We start from the raw sequence: 8,356 nt of genomic DNA, 5'->3' as shown, positions 1-8,356 counted from the left end.
ATTTAATAGACACAAACAAATTATCAGCATTTTGATATATACATCACATTTATAGAAAAATAAAAATAAAAGGCAACTAAATAAAAGAAAAGTGAATTTAGAAATCCTTTCATCAATTTCACAACACATATCTCTTGCACCACCCACAGAAATAATTGCAATGGCATTAGCTCTCAGCATCATAATAGTGCTTTATATTTTGATTTTGGAAACAGTTCAGTCTTTCATATAGAGCCACTCTTAGGCTTACATAGTATCTGGTCAAAATATTTCAAAATGTAGTGGTGGATTGAAATACAATTTGAATGAACATTACGCATCATTATTCTAATGCTACAGGTGCATAAGGCATTTAGTGGGGCTATAAACTTTTTGCCCATGTTTCCATGAGTTCAGACCTCAAATATGTTCCTAATTATATTATTGGTGGATTGGAGGATCTCTGTTCCGGTTATTATAATTGCAGCCTGCTCACCCCACCTCAGATCAATTCAGTCTTTCTCACCTTTACCAAATGATGAAATTTGACAATGTTCCTTCCACTAATATTTATTCAAAAACATGGATGATAACACTAACACCCATATTTTCCTGGAGTCTTTGGATACTGAACAGATAGAAAAGAGAGTGCAAGTGGGAGTATGAGTAGTTTATTTGGGATTTGAAAAAGAAGGCTTTTACTGCAGTGGGCAATATCTGAAACAAACATCTTACAACAGAATTGCTTTTTAATGCTGATTAATGTCTTATTCACAGGTTCATTTTGTTTTAAATAAATAACACCCTGCAAATAAAAATTTGCTTTTCTTTGTGACATAAGTATTGCAGAATTCAGGCTGTAAAAGCGTATAGCTGTACCCTCTATGTGAGTGAAAAACCCCTCTCATTAAAATAATAATAATAATAATAATAATTTTTATTTAACAGCGCCTTTCTGAACACTCAAGGTCGCTTTACATACAATAAAAGACAGATACAGGGAACAGAAAAGTGTAAGCAGTTATAACAAAACAAAAAATAATTAAAACAAAAACAGAAAACAAAACAAACAAAAACAAAACAAAACAATAACAGGAACAGTGTATTTACAGATAAGCAAGCTGGAACAGATGGGTTTTTAGTCTAATTTTGAACAGGGGGAGAGAGTTGATATTGCGGAGGTCAGTTGGGAGTGAGTTCCAGAGCTGGGGAGCAGAGCGGCTGAAGGCTCTGGTCCCCATTGTGACAAGTCGAGCTGGGGGGACAGTGAGGTGGATGGAGGAGGAAGATCTGAGGGAGCGGGAGGGGACGGCAATGTGAAGGAGTTCAGATAGATAAGGAGGAGCAAGGTTATGGATGGCTTTGAAAGTATGGAGAAGGATTTTAAATTGTATTCTGAATTGAACTGGAAGCCAATGGAGCTGCTGAAGAACCGGGGTTATATGATGAAAAGAGGGGGTTCTGGTGATGACACGAGCTGCTGAGTTCTGAAGAAGTTGAAGTTTATGGAGGGATTTTTTAGGAAGGCCAAAAAGGAGGGAGTTACAGTAGTCAAGACGGGAGGTGACGAGGCTGTGGATAAGGATGGAGGCAGTGTGAGTGGTAAGGGAGGGAGGCGGTTAATGTTGCGAAGGTGGAAGTAAGCAGACCGGCAGATAATATTTATGTGTGACTGGAAGGATAGGGAGGAATCAAGGATGACGCCCAGACTCTTGGCCAGAGGGGATGGGGAGACCAAGGAGTTGTCGATAGGAAGAGAGAAACTATTGATTTTGGATAGGGTGGATTTGGTGGCTACGAGGAGGAGTTCGGTTTTATCACTGTTTAGTTTAAGGAAGTTTGAGGTGAACCAGTCTTTTATTTCAAGTAGGCAGTTAGTAAGGGACAAGGGGGGGAGCGAGGAGGTGGGTTTGCTGGATAAGTAGAGCTGGGTTTCGTCTGCGTAACAATGAAAATGAATGTTGAATTTGCGGAAGATATTGCCAAGGGGAAGTAGGTAGGTGATGAAAAGGAGGGGGCCAAGAACTGAACCTTGAGAGACGCCAGTAGTAACAGGGGAAGGGTGGGATGTGAAAGATTTGAGTTGAATAAACTGAGCGCAGTCGGAGAGATATGAGCGGAACCAGTCAAGAGGGGTGTGAGAGATGCCGAGAGAAGACAGTCTATTGAGGCGAATGGAGTGAGAAATGGTATCAAAGGCCGCACTGAGATAGAGGAGGATGAGGATTATGTCCACTCATTAGCTTTATGCCAGTCTAATCAGAACCTAAAACTTCTACCTTGCGAAACAAGCCTTTGGGGGCTAGATTTCTAAGAGCCTGGAGCCAAGAAAAGTTCTATGATGCAATGGCAAATGATACAAATTTCTTTATCTCCAACTCTAGCTTAACCAGTAACGTCCCTTTTGGCTTCAGCTTTTGGCAGTTGAGTAAGTGAATCAGCATGTGTGGATTGATAACGAGTCCTTTTTTCACTTAGAAAGAAGTGTCACTCTGAAGTTACATTCATGCACTGTCAACTATACAAAGAAGGGATGTTGAGTACTGTTGTACTGTCAGCTTTTTGCAGCTTTTGATATAAGGCTATCAGTGACACACACATTTTTTGGAATGCATTGCTTCAGTTTGTGCTTGTTCTACAGGGTGTTCCCTTATTTTTCAATGTCACGGCAGCCTTATGTGTAGGAATAATACATGGAAAAGGAAAAACATGGAAAATGCAGGGTAGTGCTTTACATAAGGGTTCAAAAGAAGCAATTTCTGAAGCATTGAAAGCTTTAACCTCTACAGTTGTACATGCTCTATGAAATGCACACAAATGGTTAACATACTTGTATGGTGCCATACTGTTTGTGGTACACACAAATGTTTACGCTGACACACACAGTAAAGTGTGTAATGACTGTGGGCCATACTGAAAATTATTTGATTAATTTGATCATCAATACTCCAAATACCCAAACTGAATATGTGGATACATAGGTAATGCAGTTCTGGCAATGGTTGTGTCAGTAGGCTCATGGGGCTCTACCGGCGGTAGCAAATTTCACAACATCATTCCTGCTTCTCCAAAGCAAGGTAAATGTGAGCCAGGCACTCCCTGTAGAGGCATCATGGAACATTCAACCTTGCCCACCTGAACAGAATGTTGGGCAAGTTTCTGGGTCAACAGTGTCACAGGTCAGGTGTTTTGTTCCACACAGATGCAACTGAGGAAGCATGACAGGAGGCACTCACGGTGGGCAGACTGAGGGTCAGGGATCCAGAAGGGTTGACACAGTGCTGCTGAGAAAAAGACAGCAAGGAGTAGAGATCATGGTTGGCCTACAATGTCAAACTTATTGTAGGTGTCCAGTGCTTTTACATAGACCATAATGCCTAACAACCTGTTGAGTAGCAGGACAAATATATGTAATATAGGGAAAAAAGTAGAGGTAATCATTTAAAACACATTCTTTTGTAAAGGTGATGTACTAGCATGTTACTTTTGACGTATTTATCTTACAGCCACCAAAACTCTTTTTGCAATATGGCTATATAAGTAAATAGGTCATTTATAGTAGGTGATGTGCATAGCATGCAAAGGTACAGATTAAATTAGGCACTTGATTCTGACCTGTAAATTGTAGCTTTGATAGTTTTATTCTACATGTGTGTAGTTTTTAAATGTGTTGTTATTGTGCATTATGTTTTGTTTGTTTTTGAGCAAAGATGCATTTCTAATATTGTAATCTAACTATCTATTTAGGGAATTTGCCCATTGTGGGGTAAATAATAGGGCTGTCAAATGATTCAAACTTTTAATCAAATTAATCAGAATTTTCAGTGGATTAATCAGGATTAATCACTATTTGCAATTACACCTGAATCCTAACCATTTTTTTTCTGAAATGCATACCAAAAGATAAATAACAGGACACAGATACATAATTTTCATATTATGTGCACTGTCAGTCCCAATGGTTGTCGTCTTGCCCTTGATGTCCCAATTACGTGCAACAGAAAGGAACTGTTCTTTACAAGCCTCCGCAAAATGACGCTCCTCAGTTTTTAATATAGTCAGCGCAAAAGACTCCAGTTCCCACGTGTCACTGATGAAATGTGCCGTTACTCCGAGGTAATTGTTGTTACTCACTGATGTCCAATGGTCTCCTGACAGGGCGATATGATTTACTTGAGCCAAGACCTCTTTCCTTTTTTCTTTTTCGTGTTCATAGAGCTCGTGGAATTTTGTCATAACTGTGGCTCTTGACGGTGGCTTATAGGATGAGTCTTGAGACGCCACTTCAAAACATCAAGGAAACCTGAGTCTTCTATAATGCTAATGGTTCTACAATCCTTTGCAATCCATTTTGCTATTGTGTTGGTCAAATTATCTGAGGTTGATTTTGTTAATGGCCTGCGAACATTCAGCGTGGTCCGGCGCAAACCACTTGCTGAACCTGACGGCCCGGCAAACGCATGTTTGGCGTTGATATGGTACCTCAAGCTTGAACAGCTCCGGTGAAATTGAAACTCCTTGTTACAAATCTTGCAAATAACCTTGTACTTGTTAACTGTACCATCATCATTCTTTTTATATTTGAATCCGTCAATAGGCCCACTTTGCTCACCTTGCTCCATCTCGCCTCTAGGTCCCAACCACTTTCCTGACCTGAATAATTTGTTACAATGCGCATGCGTGAAATGCGTTAAAGAAATTGACGTAATTAACAACAAACAACTAATTAACGTCGTTAACGCGCTATTTTTGACAGCCCTAATAAATAAGTATGTCTAATCTTATCTATTCTATGGGTGCTAGAGGAAAAGTCAGGGGGTCGCCGAAGTCAGAAAGAGTCTTTCTCTGCAGTCCTTCTCTGCAGACATTTTCATCCAATAGCTTGAGATATTTTCCTGTCTCAGTCTGCTGTGTGACTGTGATGTTGCTTTTACCTGTGAAAGGCTCAGCGCCTTGGAGGCTCAAACCCTCAGCTGTGGGGAGGATACGAAGAACGGCACTGTGGCAGAAGGCTACTGACAATCTGTAAGAAACTGAGACTGTTAGATAGACACAAAGCATAGATATAAACAGTAACCAGTTCAGATAGAACCATGAAAAAGTAAGTGGTTTGTCCAAAAGGTAAGAACATCAAGGACTTAACACTTACCCATACATTAGTAAGGTTAAACGTGCTCTAAGCGATGTTGGGTGACGTTACTTCCTGTTGACGTTCAAAGTATTTTTAAACAAAACAAGACTAGCTTGCCTCTCCCTCCTCTTCATCCTGTCCCCTCCCCTTCCCCAACCCCCACCCCCAAATCCTTCTTGTCGGTTATTGGCACGAATGCTGGAACACTGATTGTAGCTGCATCATGGTACCGGTGGGCACAATTTGTTTCTGTTGTTCGTTTGTAGACCCTGGGCTGTCTATAGAGAGTGCATTTTTTTTTACAGTGTGTTCAGGGGACAGGCAACTCGCGGATAGTAAGGAGATGTTTTTTTTACAGTGTGTTCAGGGGACAGGCAACTTGCGGATAGTGAAGAGATGTTTTTACAGTGTGTTCAGGGGACAGGCAGCTTGCAGATAGTGAGATGTCTTTTTACAGTGTGTTCAGGGGCCAAGCAGCTCGTGGATAGTGAGATGTTTTTTTGTGTGTTAAGGTTGGGTTGGATTTGGTATTTTGTTGGAAAGTCAGATCAAATTATTTAGGTTTTGTTCTGTTATTTTGGTATTGGTAAGTACACTATATGAACTTGAACCTAACTACAAATTGATATTATGGGAATAAATATGACTAGTGTAGAATAATGAAGGAGAATGATGATCAACCACCCTGTCACAAAATACGACACACAAAGTATTACTGTTTATATATTTACAATATAGATTAACAGTTAAAGCTTTAAAATACCTGGTATGTACACGTGCATATAAAGTGGTCAAAAAGCATACAGGCATCAGACACATTTAGTGGGATGACATTTAACAATCTGGATGTTTGGACAACAAGGCGCAGATGAGCTGCAAACAGTATGCTGAGTCTCATGACTACATACGGTTTGATTACACTTAAATAAAACTGTAAATGTATGCTACAATAGTGTTGACTAGTAAGTTGATACAGTGACAGATTGGAGTTTTAGCTAGTCAGACAATTCTTGATTTTGCATTTTAAGGTACTTTGGCACTAGTGGCCAAAATTCCACCTACAAATAATATGTATTTTAACTCAATTGATGCACAGTTTGGCAATATACGCAACAATTTGAGCAACTTACAGGAGCGATATGTAATGCATTTACTTTTTTAAATAAAAAATGACATTAATATATCATGAGATATTAAGAAAACATGCTAAGTTTAAATACTATCTTCCCTGACTACGGTGATAAAGCCAGTTTTCCATTCTGAATAATAATAATAATTTGTTTATTAGTCCCCAATGGGGAAATTACTGCACTACACTCTGTGTACACACTTTTTGTTAGTACTCACACACAGGCCTGAAATACACACACATGCTCAGGACCTATACATGCTCTATACATGGAGAGATGTCAGAGTGAGTGGGCTGCCAGCTGAACCAGCGCCCTGAGCGGTCGGGGGGGTACGGTGCCTTGCTCAAGAGCACCTGGCAGTGCCCAGGAGGTGAACTGGCATCTCTCCAGCCACCAATCCACGCTCCCAACTTTTTGGGTCCATACGGGGATTTGAACCAGTGACCCTCCGGTTCCCAACCCAACTCCCTATGGACTGAGCTACTGCCACCCCCTGAGCTACTGCCACCCCCTGAATATTCTTGTGGCTAATGTTACTAGCTTTAGCTTCAAAATAAGATGATTTCCACTTTGTTACCAACTGACATGCAACCACGTAATGTACAGTGTATCAAGTTGCTTTTAGAAGTAGTTTTAGTGGTTATTGCAGTAACATTATGTCGAGAAAGAGTGGCTGTCAGTGGGGTACAGAGGATTGCGAGGTTACAGACTTTTATGACTATTGACATAGGCAGCATTTAGCTACTCAACTGCACTGTGGAGTAATGTCTGGCAATGCAAGACTAGCATCTAGCTAACAATGAAATTAGGGATGCAACGATAATAATGCCAGTATCGAGCATCCGTGCGGTGCAGTACGCATGTAATTGTAATTGTAATCATATATTGACTCTGATACTACCACACCCGATACCACCTCATAGCAACGTGACATTACCTTTTCCGTCAAGCAGCTATATGCAACTGATGAGGAGCAATACCTATGCTATTTGGGGATTTTGGGCTGTAAAAATAACAGAGACTCTTACTTAATACATGATTGCACTTGACAAGCAGCCATTGTTGTTAATAATACCGGGTTTCGAGGTCTTCTTAGTGTACTGGAGCCGAGGTATGAGATTCCCAGGTGTCACCACATAACAGAAACCCTATTTCCAAAGCTGCTTTGTGCACGTCAGCAGACTGCTGCTGGTAAGCTACTGATAGTTGAAGTAGCATATATAAACATGAAGAAAGCAATGATTCAATTTGTTCCGTCTGCATGCAGTTTCTACACGGTGCTGTTTTATCAACAACAGTACTACTCTGCAGATAGTGATTTGTTTTTCCTGCAACGTGTAATAGTTACATGCTACTTAATAGTCACGTGAATGACATCATCGAACTTAGCCTTCTTCATTCTTTCTGAACTTCACTCAGTATTTTGATATCCAGAATGAATGATATGATTTATTACATTGACACTAGCTCATGGGCACTGAGCTTTGGATTTAAAAAAGTTCTAGTTGTAATTGTCTAGTCTAATTGACAACAATATCAGAGCAGGCCAAAATCAGTCATCGACTCTCCAGTATTTTGAATTTGGACTGCAGTAACCATTTTAAGTGCTAATTTGGTTCCTTGTGTTGCTACTACAATCTTGATATACAGAGTTTTTTAGTTAATGCAGCTCCCTTTTTAAACTTGTAGCCTAGAGCTCTTTCAAAATATTTACTGTCATGGCCATGAAATAAAAAAGACAAAAATGCCATATGTTTTAGTCAGACCACTGAGTTATTCAACTTGCACTTTGGTACTGTAGTTCCTTGGTTCTGTGCCTCAAAAGTCAAACCTAATCAATCAGATGATTTATCTCTGAGCCTTGAAGCTTAATGAATTGTCTGTCTGGGAAAACTCCTTCCATGTAACTGTAATCAAGTCAGTGTCTTCAAGAACACCCAATGAGTGGTCTACTTGCAGAAATGAATGGAACATTTTTGAGAAAGTAATCGTATGAATTCCTAGTAATTGTAGGAAAAGTATGTCAAATCAGGCTGCCAAATACCTTTAACACTGTAATATCTCTTTACAGTTACTTAAAGGAGACCTTTTATGCCTTTCCTTATTTTCTGTCATA

The 8,356-nt window shown here is 39.9% G+C and overlaps 1 long non-coding RNA gene across 1 annotated transcript; it reads right to left on the bottom strand.

Moving 5' to 3' along the window:
• Nucleotides 1-2,350: 2,350 nt before the first annotated feature.
• On the bottom strand, nucleotides 2,351-5,142 carry LOC117938559. The gene is made up of 2 exons (XR_004655423.1): nucleotides 4,914-5,142; nucleotides 2,351-3,263 (listed from the first exon to the last, which is right to left on the bottom strand). It is a non-coding gene; the product is annotated as an uncharacterized LOC117938559 (long non-coding RNA).
• Nucleotides 5,143-8,356: the final 3,214 nt, after the last annotated feature.

This window comes from Etheostoma cragini, chromosome 23 (assembly GCF_013103735.1).
Source record: "Etheostoma cragini isolate CJK2018 chromosome 23, CSU_Ecrag_1.0, whole genome shotgun sequence".
NCBI lineage: Eukaryota > Metazoa > Chordata > Actinopteri > Perciformes > Percidae > Etheostoma > Etheostoma cragini.
The sequence above is the reverse complement of the archived record's forward strand: the minus strand, read 5'-3'. Positions and strand labels throughout refer to the sequence as shown.